The sequence below is a fragment of the Equus asinus genome, unplaced genomic scaffold (assembly GCF_041296235.1).
Source record: "Equus asinus isolate D_3611 breed Donkey unplaced genomic scaffold, EquAss-T2T_v2 contig_138, whole genome shotgun sequence".
Taxonomy (NCBI): Eukaryota; Metazoa; Chordata; class Mammalia; order Perissodactyla; family Equidae; genus Equus; species Equus asinus.
In genome coordinates this window covers 1-12,561 of record NW_027224781.1, presented here as the reverse complement: position 1 = coordinate 12,561, position 12,561 = coordinate 1, and the positions used below count along the sequence as shown (strand labels likewise).

Sequence of the window (12,561 nt, the reverse complement as noted above, 5' to 3'; positions counted from 1 at the left end):
GTCGTCCTGTCAGGTGGAACGGATTCCACGGCGGTGCCGGGAGGCCCAAACGGGTCCCAAAGCGACCAGCCCCGCCCACCGAGGAAAGGCACCTGGTCAGGCTTTTCCAGACACCGCCCGCTTCTCCAAGGACAGGGCGGACTGGGTTAGAGAGGAGCGTCTCGGGCACCTCACCCAAGACGGGATGGCTTCTGCCTTTGCTGGCGTCTCTGCCGCTGCAGGTCATCTTCTAAAACCTGGTACCCGCTTGCTTGTCCTTGAGAGGCTCATTCACAATCAACACTCCTTTCCCGACCTAAGTTTGTCCCTGTCAGATTGTCTCGCTTTTCCTTCCAGAAGCCCCCTTCCCGGGGTGGGGGGGAGGGGGGGAGGTGGTGGTGGGGTGGGGAGGGGGGTGGGTGGGTCTGAGTTTCAAGCTCCACCTGACTAGGATCCCATTCTGCTTTCGCCTTCGGGCGGTCCTGCCTCGCTTGGAAACGCTGCTACGTTGCTCCTGGTGGATGAGCTTGCGTTCGTTTTGAGTTTGAGAACGCTGGATGCAAAGACGAGGAGTCTTGATGGCTGAGGCTTTTGGTGTCCCCTCACTCGGGGGCCTCCCTCTCTTCCCGCCTCCCCCCGCCTCCCCACCCACCCCCTCACACCCGACCCCTACCACCCCAGGGCCCCGGCCGGGCCCCGCCCCTCCAGGCCGCATCTGTCAGAGGGAGTTGAAAAGCCTCCTGACAGGACACGTCCTCCCTCAGCAGCCAGCCCTTCCTGGCTCCCTGGCTTCAGCTTTCCGTTCGCGTGGCTCGGGCAGCCTTTCGCATCTTCTTTGCACCTGCCTGTGTTTGCAACAGAGGACCGTGGCCAAGGGATCCAGGAAACCGGGAGGAGAGCTGGCTTCCGGGGAGGCGAATGGGAAGGACAGGGAGGCAGAGAGGGAGCCTTGCCTCAGAGAACGGACTTTGAACCCCCGAAGGGAAAAGTCCTCCAGATAAATCACGTCTTCCCCACCGAATCCAAGAGCCATACTCGCTCGCTGTGGAAAAATGGGGACATCCCGGTCAAAGCAGGACGAGAGAGGACCCAAAGCTCCCTCCTCTCCCCGTTCAGCCATCGTCGTCCTGGGAGGGAGTCTCTTCGCGGTTCGCTTCTCCTGCCGGCCCCGTTTCCCCTCCTGCCAACCCAGCGCCTCTATCGCCTGCTCCTCGCTTCCTCGGGCTGCGGGCTGCGGGCTGCGGGATGGGGGAGGGGGGGGGTGCGGTGCGCGTCGCTCCCTGCCAGCTCGTGCCCGGGGTGGTTCTGACGGGTCCCCGGATCTGATCTCCGAGGAGCACCTTCTGCGGGGAGAAGCGGGACTGCGTCCCTGTCAGTTTCCCGGAGCGCGGGACCGGAGCCTTGCCCCGAAACGCAGGCTCGGGAGACCGAAGTCCTGAGCTGAAACCCAAGGGGCGCCGTCTCCCGCAAGTGACGTGCCCTCCCTGAGCTGCGCTTTCCTCCTCTGGTGCGAGGGGGTCCTGGCGTTCGTGCCTCCTTGCGGGGGCGAGTGCTGGTGAGAACGCAAGCGGGAAATACGGAGCAGACCGCTCAGCACGGAGCGCGGCCTCGGTGGGGGCCCGGGCCTCGGCCGCCGTCCTTCCCCACGAGCCTACTTCTTGCCGCCGAGGCTCATCCAGCACCCAGGGATCGATCGCCTGGCTGCTTCCGGCCAGACACTCTCCTAGGTGCTGGCCACCCAGCAGCCGAGAACGCGGGTGCCAATCTCGGCCTCCGGGGCGTTCGCCTCCTCGCCTCTGGGGCCGCAAGACCAGCGGTGTGCCTACGCATGCCGGCCAGAGGTGGCAGAACCTGACGAGGACACGTGCCGTGGAAAATGGAGAGCTTGGCGCCCCGGAGGGCCTCGTCGGACGTCTGTGGATGGCCGTCGCTCTCTTTGCCGAAGCCCGCCCCCTGCCCATCTTCTCTCCGTCCCAGGGTCCCCTTTCCAGTGGGACGCAAGAAGGCCCACAGGGCCCAAACGCTGGAGACGGGCAGCGCACACAGCGCGCCCTGGGTCCCGGGGGGTGCGGCGGGAAAGCCTTGCGGCACAGAACCCTGAAGCCCAGAGGTCTCGAGACAGGGAGAGCCGGGACGTCGGCAGGCACCGACGGGCCTTCGGACGCGACTCTTCCTCCCCGTCATCACACCGTGCTGCTCCTCCCTCCGTCCTGGGCGCGAGCGCGCTCTTGGGAAGACGGAGGCGCCTTCGTCGGTGACCTAGCGGGCGGGAGATCCCGGGCAACGTCCCCAGCGGCACTTGAGCAGAACGGGGACGCTGCGGTCGGTCGTCGGGGAGGGGCTTCTACATGTCTGGTAGATGGAGCTGCTTTCTCGTGCCAAGTTCTCTGGGCCCTGACTTTTCTGCCTGCTCCTTCTATCAACTCAGTAAGGTCGGGGGTGCCCGGCAGAAAGAGGAAAAGAGCCAGAGCGAAGAAGCGGAGAGAAAGGAACACACAAACCCGGACGCACACACACACACAGGCACACAGACACACAGGCGCGCGCGCGCACACACACACACACACACACACACACACACACGCCTACACACCCACTCGCACAACACGCACACGCACACGCACACGCAAGCGCAGACAGAGCGCGCCAGCGAGCTCCGGTGCCTGCCTGTGGTTCCTGGGCGATGGCGGGGCAGCGATGCCGGGAGCCCGGGACTCCTGAGAGCCTGTCTGCGCGGCCTAGGGCCCCAGGGGTGATCGCCAGCCCCGGGGCCCCTGCCTCCTGGCCCGGGCCCAGCTCCAGCACCACCGCCCTCCTGGGGGGGAAGCGAGCTCTTGGGCAGAGCCTCTCTGGGTCAGGGTGGGTGTCTGTCTAGGTCCGTGTCTTGGATCCTCTCCGTGTCGCCGTTTCTCTGTTTCTCCGTGTCTCTGTCTCTGTCTCTGTCTCTGGGTCTCTGGGCTGGCGCCAGCAGGAGCTGTCCAGGGTCCCCGCGAGGGGCGGGTTGGGGGCGGGGTGCCGGTCTCCTGGGCGGCGCTGGCGGGGGGGAAGTGTGGCCGCCCCGCCTCCCCGCTCCCTCAGGGGCAGCGCGGCGGGCTTCCGCTGACGCCCTCTGGTCGCGCCGGTGGCTCCGCCTGGGTTTGGGCAAGTCGGGGCCCGGCCGGCGCCGCAGAGGTCAGGGCTCCCGCTGGGAGGCCCCTCGGGCCGGAGGGGACTCAGAGGAGCACGGGCCCGGCGGCCCGACGCCCCGACGCCTCGGGCCAAGTGCCCCGCGCCACCCCCCTCCCAGCAGCCGCATCTCCTGCGACCCATCGCCGGATCCGAGCGGCCAGGGCGGCCTGGAGTGTTCCCGGGCCGCGAGGGGAGAGCGCCCAGCCAGGCGCCCCGCCCCCATCCCCGCCCCCACCGCCGCCCCCACCACCCCTCGTTTCCCACCGCCGCCCGCCCCGCCCCGCCTCCTCGCACCCCGGGCTGCTCCAGGCCTCCGCGCCCTGGGAGGGCAGCAGGGCGGGGCAGCGCAGGGTTTGGCTGGCCCGCTGGCCGCGCCCGAGGCGGCCGCGGCGGGAGGCAGCAGCGGGAGGAAGGCGGCAGGCCGGGCGCGGGCGCAGGGGGCGCCGGCGGCGGGTGCGCGTCACAGAGGCCTGGGCGCGCGCGAGCCGCGGGCCGGGCGACGCGGCGCGGCTTCTTAGGGGCGCCGGCGGCAGGCGCCAGCGTCTACGGCCATACCACCCTGAACGCGCCCGATCTCGTCTGATCTCGGAAGCTAAGCAGGGTCGGGCCTGGTTAGTACTTGGATGGGAGACCGCCTGGGAATACCGGGTGCTGTAGGCTTTTGCCTCCCTCGCCTTTTGCCGCCGGCCGGGCGCGGCTCCCTCCGCGCTCCTGCCGCCCCTCCTCCGTCCTGCGGCCTCCGGCCTCCGTCCTCCGCGGACGCCCCCCACCCCTCCAGCCAGCCCGACCCCCCCCACCCTCCCCCTCCCCTCCCGCCCCCCTCCGCACCGCGGGCCCGCCGGCGCCGCCCATGGGCAGGGCCCAACCCCTCCCCGCCACAGCCCAACCCTTCCAGCTCGCGGCCCCACCCGAACCCAGGGCCAATCGGGGCCAGCCCGGCGGGACCGGGACCGGGACCGGGACCGGGACCGGGACCGGGACCCCGACGCCGCACACGCCGCCGGCCGGCTCCCTCTGGCCTCGGCCTCTTCCCACCCGCTCGGCTCCCGCTCCGGTGACACCCCAGCCCTTCCCTCGGCGCCCCGCCCCCGCCGCCCCAGCCGCCGGGTAGAGTCGTCCTGTCAGGTGGAACGGATTCCACGGCGGTGCCGGGAGGCCCAAACGGGTCCCAAAGCGACCAGCCCCGCCCACCGAGGAAAGGCACCTGGTCAGGCTTTTCCAGACACCGCCCGCTTCTCCAAGGACAGGGCGGACTGGGTTAGAGAGGAGCGTCTCGGGCACCTCACCCAAGACGGGATGGCTTCTGCCTTTGCTGGCGTCTCTGCCGCTGCAGGTCATCTTCTAAAACCTGGTACCCGCTTGCTTGTCCTTGAGAGGCTCATTCACAATCAACACTCCTTTCCCGACCTAAGTTTGTCCCTGTCAGATTGTCTCGCTTTTCCTTCCAGAAGCCCCCTTCCCGGGGTGGGGGGGAGGGGGGGAGGTGGTGGTGGGGTGGGGAGGGGGGTGGGTGGGTCTGAGTTTCAAGCTCCACCTGACTAGGATCCCATTCTGCTTTCGCCTTCGGGCGGTCCTGCCTCGCTTGGAAACGCTGCTACGTTGCTCCTGGTGGATGAGCTTGCGTTCGTTTTGAGTTTGAGAACGCTGGATGCAAAGACGAGGAGTCTTGATGGCTGAGGCTTTTGGTGTCCCCTCACTCGGGGGCCTCCCTCTCTTCCCGCCTCCCCCCGCCTCCCCACCCACCCCCTCACACCCGACCCCTACCACCCCAGGGCCCCGGCCGGGCCCCGCCCCTCCAGGCCGCATCTGTCAGAGGGAGTTGAAAAGCCTCCTGACAGGACACGTCCTCCCTCAGCAGCCAGCCCTTCCTGGCTCCCTGGCTTCAGCTTTCCGTTCGCGTGGCTCGGGCAGCCTTTCGCATCTTCTTTGCACCTGCCTGTGTTTGCAACAGAGGACCGTGGCCAAGGGATCCAGGAAACCGGGAGGAGAGCTGGCTTCCGGGGAGGCGAATGGGAAGGACAGGGAGGCAGAGAGGGAGCCTTGCCTCAGAGAACGGACTTTGAACCCCCGAAGGGAAAAGTCCTCCAGATAAATCACGTCTTCCCCACCGAATCCAAGAGCCATACTCGCTCGCTGTGGAAAAATGGGGACATCCCGGTCAAAGCAGGACGAGAGAGGACCCAAAGCTCCCTCCTCTCCCCGTTCAGCCATCGTCGTCCTGGGAGGGAGTCTCTTCGCGGTTCGCTTCTCCTGCCGGCCCCGTTTCCCCTCCTGCCAACCCAGCGCCTCTATCGCCTGCTCCTCGCTTCCTCGGGCTGCGGGCTGCGGGCTGCGGGATGGGGGAGGGGGGGGGTGCGGTGCGCGTCGCTCCCTGCCAGCTCGTGCCCGGGGTGGTTCTGACGGGTCCCCGGATCTGATCTCCGAGGAGCACCTTCTGCGGGGAGAAGCGGGACTGCGTCCCTGTCAGTTTCCCGGAGCGCGGGACCGGAGCCTTGCCCCGAAACGCAGGCTCGGGAGACCGAAGTCCTGAGCTGAAACCCAAGGGCCGCCGTCTCCCGCGAGTGACGTGCCCTCCCTGAGCTGCGCTTTCCTCCTCTGGTGCGAGGGGGTCCTGGCGTTCGTGCCTCCTTGCGGGGGCGAGTGCTGGTGAGAACGCAAGCGGGAAATACGGAGCAGACCGCTCAGCACGGAGCGCGGCCTCGGTGGGGGCCCGGGCCTCGGCCGCCGTCCTTCCCCACGAGCCTACTTCTTGCCGCCGAGGCTCATCCAGCACCCAGGGATCGATCGCCTGGCTGCTTCCGGCCAGACACTCTCCTAGGTGCTGGCCACCCAGCAGCCGAGAACGCGGGTGCCAATCTCGGCCTCCGGGGCGTTCGCCTCCTCGCCTCTGGGGCCGCAAGACCAGCGGTGTGCCTACGCATGCCGGCCAGAGGTGGCAGAACCTGACGAGGACACGTGCCGTGGAAAATGGAGAGCTTGGCGCCCCGGAGGGCCTCGTCGGACGTCTGTGGATGGCCGTCGCTCTCTTTGCCGAAGCCCGCCCCCTGCCCATCTTCTCTCCGTCCCAGGGTCCCCTTTCCAGTGGGACGCAAGAAGGCCCACAGGGCCCAAACGCTGGAGACGGGCAGCGCACACAGCGCGCCCTGGGTCCCGGGGGGTGCGGCGGGAAAGCCTTGCGGCACAGAACCCTGAAGCCCAGAGGTCTCGAGACAGGGAGAGCCGGGACGTCGGCAGGCACCGACGGGCCTTCGGACGCGACTCTTCCTCCCCGTCATCACACCGTGCTGCTCCTCCCTCCGTCCTGGGCGCGAGCGCGCTCTTGGGAAGACGGAGGCGCCTTCGTCGGTGACCTAGCGGGCGGGAGATCCCGGGCAACGTCCCCAGCGGCACTTGAGCAGAACGGGGACGCTGCGGTCGGTCGTCGGGGAGGGGCTTCTACATGTCTGGTAGATGGAGCTGCTTTCTCGTGCCAAGTTCTCTGGGCCCTGACTTTTCTGCCTGCTCCTTCTATCAACTCAGTAAGGTCGGGGGTGCCCGGCAGAAAGAGGAAAAGAGCCAGAGCGAAGAAGCGGAGAGAAAGGAACACACAAACCCGGACGCACACACACACACAGGCACACAGACACACAGGCGCGCGCGCGCGCACACACACACACACACACACACACACACACACACGCCTACACACCCACTCGCACAACACGCACACGCACACGCACACGCAAGCGCAGACAGAGCGCGCCAGCGAGCTCCGGTGCCTGCCTGTGGTTCCTGGGCGATGGCGGGGCAGCGATGCCGGGAGCCCGGGACTCCTGAGAGCCTGTCTGCGCGGCCTAGGGCCCCAGGGGTGATCGCCAGCCCCGGGGCCCCTGCCTCCTGGCCCGGGCCCAGCTCCAGCACCACCGCCCTCCTGGGGGGGAAGCGAGCTCTTGGGCAGAGCCTCTCTGGGTCAGGGTGGGTGTCTGTCTAGGTCCGTGTCTTGGATCCTCTCCGTGTCGCCGTTTCTCTGTTTCTCCGTGTCTCTGTCTCTGTCTCTGTCTCTGGGTCTCTGGGCTGGCGCCAGCAGGAGCTGTCCAGGGTCCCCGCGAGGGGCGGGTTGGGGGCGGGGTGCCGGTCTCCTGGGCGGCGCTGGCGGGGGGGAAGTGTGGCCGCCCCGCCTCCCCGCTCCCTCAGGGGCAGCGCGGCGGGCTTCCGCTGACGCCCTCTGGTCGCGCCGGTGGCTCCGCCTGGGTTTGGGCAAGTCGGGGCCCGGCCGGCGCCGCAGAGGTCAGGGCTCCCGCTGGGAGGCCCCTCGGGCCGGAGGGGACTCAGAGGAGCACGGGCCCGGCGGCCCGACGCCCCGACGCCTCGGGCCAAGTGCCCCGCGCCACCCCCCTCCCAGCAGCCGCATCTCCTGCGACCCATCGCCGGATCCGAGCGGCCAGGGCGGCCTGGAGTGTTCCCGGGCCGCGAGGGGAGAGCGCCCAGCCAGGCGCCCCGCCCCCATCCCCGCCCCCACCGCCGCCCCCACCACCCCTCGTTTCCCACCGCCGCCCGCCCCGCCCCGCCTCCTCGCACCCCGGGCTGCTCCAGGCCTCCGCGCCCTGGGAGGGCAGCAGGGCGGGGCAGCGCAGGGTTTGGCTGGCCCGCTGGCCGCGCCCGAGGCGGCCGCGGCGGGAGGCAGCAGCGGGAGGAAGGCGGCAGGCCGAGCGCGGGCGCAGGGGGCGCCGGCGGCGGGTGCGCGTCACAGAGGCCTGGGCGCGCGCGAGCCGCGGGCCGGGCGACGCGGCGCGGCTTCTTAGGGGCGCCGGCGGCAGGCGCCAGCGTCTACGGCCATACCACCCTGAACGCGCCCGATCTCGTCTGATCTCGGAAGCTAAGCAGGGTCGGGCCTGGTTAGTACTTGGATGGGAGACCGCCTGGGAATACCGGGTGCTGTAGGCTTTTGCCTCCCTCGCCTTTTGCCGCCGGCCGGGCGCGGCTCCCTCCGCGCTCCTGCCGCCCCTCCTCCGTCCTGCGGCCTCCGGCCTCCGTCCTCCGCGGACGCCCCCCACCCCTCCAGCCAGCCCGACCCCCCCCACCCTCCCCCTCCCCTCCCGCCCCCCTCCGCACCGCGGGCCCGCCGGCGCCGCCCATGGGCAGGGCCCAACCCCTCCCCGCCACAGCCCAACCCTTCCAGCTCGCGGCCCCACCCGAACCCAGGGCCAATCGGGGCCAGCCCGGCGGGACCGGGACCGGGACCGGGACCGGGACCGGGACCGGGACCCCGACGCCGCACACGCCGCCGGCCGGCTCCCTCTGGCCTCGGCCTCTTCCCACCCGCTCGGCTCCCGCTCCGGTGACACCCCAGCCCTTCCCTCGGCGCCCCGCCCCCGCCGCCCCAGCCGCCGGGTAGAGTCGTCCTGTCAGGTGGAACGGATTCCACGGCGGTGCCGGGAGGCCCAAACGGGTCCCAAAGCGACCAGCCCCGCCCACCGAGGAAAGGCACCTGGTCAGGCTTTTCCAGACACCGCCCGCTTCTCCAAGGACAGGGCGGACTGGGTTAGAGAGGAGCGTCTCGGGCACCTCACCCAAGACGGGATGGCTTCTGCCTTTGCTGGCGTCTCTGCCGCTGCAGGTCATCTTCTAAAACCTGGTACCCGCTTGCTTGTCCTTGAGAGGCTCATTCACAATCAACACTCCTTTCCCGACCTAAGTTTGTCCCTGTCAGATTGTCTCGCTTTTCCTTCCAGAAGCCCCCTTCCCGGGGTGGGGGGGAGGGGGGGAGGTGGTGGTGGGGTGGGGAGGGGGGTGGGTGGGTCTGAGTTTCAAGCTCCACCTGACTAGGATCCCATTCTGCTTTCGCCTTCGGGCGGTCCTGCCTCGCTTGGAAACGCTGCTACGTTGCTCCTGGTGGATGAGCTTGCGTTCGTTTTGAGTTTGAGAACGCTGGATGCAAAGACGAGGAGTCTTGATGGCTGAGGCTTTTGGTGTCCCCTCACTCGGGGGCCTCCCTCTCTTCCCGCCTCCCCCCGCCTCCCCACCCACCCCCTCACACCCGACCCCTACCACCCCAGGGCCCCGGCCGGGCCCCGCCCCTCCAGGCCGCATCTGTCAGAGGGAGTTGAAAAGCCTCCTGACAGGACACGTCCTCCCTCAGCAGCCAGCCCTTCCTGGCTCCCTGGCTTCAGCTTTCCGTTCGCGTGGCTCGGGCAGCCTTTCGCATCTTCTTTGCACCTGCCTGTGTTTGCAACAGAGGACCGTGGCCAAGGGATCCAGGAAACCGGGAGGAGAGCTGGCTTCCGGGGAGGCGAATGGGAAGGACAGGGAGGCAGAGAGGGAGCCTTGCCTCAGAGAACGGACTTTGAACCCCCGAAGGGAAAAGTCCTCCAGATAAATCACGTCTTCCCCACCGAATCCAAGAGCCATACTCGCTCGCTGTGGAAAAATGGGGACATCCCGGTCAAAGCAGGACGAGAGAGGACCCAAAGCTCCCTCCTCTCCCCGTTCAGCCATCGTCGTCCTGGGAGGGAGTCTCTTCGCGGTTCGCTTCTCCTGCCGGCCCCGTTTCCCCTCCTGCCAACCCAGCGCCTCTATCGCCTGCTCCTCGCTTCCTCGGGCTGCGGGCTGCGGGCTGCGGGATGGGGGAGGGGGGGGGTGCGGTGCGCGTCGCTCCCTGCCAGCTCGTGCCCGGGGTGGTTCTGACGGGTCCCCGGATCTGATCTCCGAGGAGCACCTTCTGCGGGGAGAAGCGGGACTGCGTCCCTGTCAGTTTCCCGGAGCGCGGGACCGGAGCCTTGCCCCGAAACGCAGGCTCGGGAGACCGAAGTCCTGAGCTGAAACCCAAGGGGCGCCGTCTCCCGCGAGTGACGTGCCCTCCCTGAGCTGCGCTTTCCTCCTCTGGTGCGAGGGGGTCCTGGCGTTCGTGCCTCCTTGCGGGGGCGAGTGCTGGTGAGAACGCAAGCGGGAAATACGGAGCAGACCGCTCAGCACGGAGCGCGGCCTCGGTGGGGGCCCGGGCCTCGGCCGCCGTCCTTCCCCACGAGCCTACTTCTTGCCGCCGAGGCTCATCCAGCACCCAGGGATCGATCGCCTGGCTGCTTCCGGCCAGACACTCTCCTAGGTGCTGGCCACCCAGCAGCCGAGAACGCGGGTGCCAATCTCGGCCTCCGGGGCGTTCGCCTCCTCGCCTCTGGGGCCGCAAGACCAGCGGTGTGCCTACGCATGCCGGCCAGAGGTGGCAGAACCTGACGAGGACACGTGCCGTGGAAAATGGAGAGCTTGGCGCCCCGGAGGGCCTCGTCGGACGTCTGTGGATGGCCGTCGCTCTCTTTGCCGAAGCCCGCCCCCTGCCCATCTTCTCTCCGTCCCAGGGTCCCCTTTCCAGTGGGACGCAAGAAGGCCCACAGGGCCCAAACGCTGGAGACGGGCAGCGCACACAGCGCGCCCTGGGTCCCGGGGGGTGCGGCGGGAAAGCCTTGCGGCACAGAACCCTGAAGCCCAGAGGTCTCGAGACAGGGAGAGCCGGGACGTCGGCAGGCACCGACGGGCCTTCGGACGCGACTCTTCCTCCCCGTCATCACACCGTGCTGCTCCTCCCTCCGTCCTGGGCGCGAGCGCGCTCTTGGGAAGACGGAGGCGCCTTCGTCGGTGACCTAGCGGGCGGGAGATCCCGGGCAACGTCCCCAGCGGCACTTGAGCAGAACGGGGACGCTGCGGTCGGTCGTCGGGGAGGGGCTTCTACATGTCTGGTAGATGGAGCTGCTTTCTCGTGCCAAGTTCTCTGGGCCCTGACTTTTCTGCCTGCTCCTTCTATCAACTCAGTAAGGTCGGGGGTGCCCGGCAGAAAGAGGAAAAGAGCCAGAGCGAAGAAGCGGAGAGAAAGGAACACACAAACCCGGACGCACACACACACACAGGCGCGCGCACGCACACACACACACACACACACACACACACGCCTACACACCCACTCGCACAACCCGCACAAGCACACGCACACGCAAGCGCAGACAGAGCGCGCCAGCGAGCTCCGGTGCCTGCCTGTGGTTCCTGGGCGATGGCGGGGCAGCGATGCCGGGAGCCCGGGACTCCTGAGAGCCTGTCTGCGCGGCCTAGGGCCCCAGGGGTGATCGCCAGCCCCGGGGCCCCTGCCTCCTGGCCCGGGCCCAGCTCCAGCACCACCGCCCTCCTGGGGGGGAAGCGAGCTCTTGGGCAGAGCCTCTCTGGGTCAGGGTGGGTGTCTGTCTAGGTCCGTGTCTTGGATCCTCTCCGTGTCGCCGTTTCTCTGTTTCTCCGTGTCTCTGTCTCTGTCTCTGTCTCTGGGTCTCTGGGCTGGCGCCAGCAGGAGCTGTCCAGGGTCCCCGCGAGGGGCGGGTTGGGGGCGGGGTGCCGGTCTCCTGGGCGGCGCTGGCGGGGGGTAAGTGTGGCCGCCCCGCCTCCCCGCTCCCTCAGGGGCAGCGCGGCGGGCTTCCGGTGACGCCCTCTGTTCGCGCCGGTGGCTCCGCCTGGGTTTGGGCAAGTCGGGGCCCGGCCGGCGCCGCAGAGGTCAGGGCTCCCGCTGGGAGGCCCCTCGGGCCGGAGGGGACTCAGAGGAGCACGGGCCCGGCGGCCCGACGCCCCGACGCCTCGGGCCAAGTGCCCCGCGCCACCCCCCTCCCAGCAGCCGCATCTCCTGCGACCCATCGCCGGATCCGAGCGGCCAGGGCGGCCTGGAGTGTTCCCGGGCCGCGAGGGGAGAGCGCCCAGCCAGGCGCCCCGCCCCCATCCCCGCCCCCACCGCCGCCCCCACCACCCCTCGTTTCCCACCGCCGCCCGCCCCGCCCCGCCTCCTCGCACCCCGGGCTGCTCCAGGCCTCCGCGCCCTGGGAGGGCAGCAGGGCGGGGCAGCGCAGGGTTTGGCTGGCCCGCTGGCCGCGCCCGAGGCGGCCGCGGCGGGAGGCAGCAGCGGGAGGAAGGCGGCAGGCCGGGCGCGGGCGCAGGGGGCGCCGGCGGCGGGTGCGCGTCACAGAGGCCTGGGCGCGCGCGAGCCGCGGGCCGGGCGACGCGGCGCGGCTTCTTAGGGGCGCCGGCGGCAGGCGCCAGCGTCTACGGCCATACCACCCTGAACGCGCCCGATCTCGTCTGATCTCGGAAGCTAAGCAGGGTCGGGCCTGGTTAGTACTTGGATGGGAGACCGCCTGGGAATACCGGGTGCTGTAGGCTTTTGCCTCCCTCGCCTTTTGCCGCCGGCCGGGCGCGGCTCCCTCCGCGCTCCCTGCCGCCCCTCCTCCGTCCTGCGGCCCTCCGGCCTCCGTCCTCCGCGGACGCCCCCCACCCCTCCAGCCAGCCCGACCCCCCCACCCTCCCCCTCCCCTCCCGCCCCCCTCCGCACCGCGGGCCCGCCGGCGCCGCCCATGGGCAGGGCCCAACCCCTCCCCGCCACAGCCCAACCCTTCCAGCTCGCGGCCCCCACCC

General features: G+C 69.6%; 3 non-coding genes across 3 annotated transcripts; all 3 read left to right on the top strand.

Moving 5' to 3' along the window:
- The first annotated feature begins 3,688 nt into the window (after positions 1-3,688).
- On the top strand, positions 3,689-3,807 carry LOC139043040 (5S ribosomal RNA). Its single transcript, XR_011500118.1, has one exon. It is a non-coding gene; the product is annotated as a 5S ribosomal RNA (ribosomal RNA).
- A 4,144-nt stretch (positions 3,808-7,951) lies between these two features.
- On the top strand, positions 7,952-8,070 carry LOC139043039 (5S ribosomal RNA). The gene has a single exon (XR_011500117.1). It is a non-coding gene; the product is annotated as a 5S ribosomal RNA (ribosomal RNA).
- A 4,120-nt stretch (positions 8,071-12,190) lies between these two features.
- On the top strand, positions 12,191-12,309 carry LOC139043028 (5S ribosomal RNA). The gene has a single exon (XR_011500106.1). It is a non-coding gene; the product is annotated as a 5S ribosomal RNA (ribosomal RNA).
- The last annotated feature ends 252 nt before the right edge of the window (positions 12,310-12,561 follow it).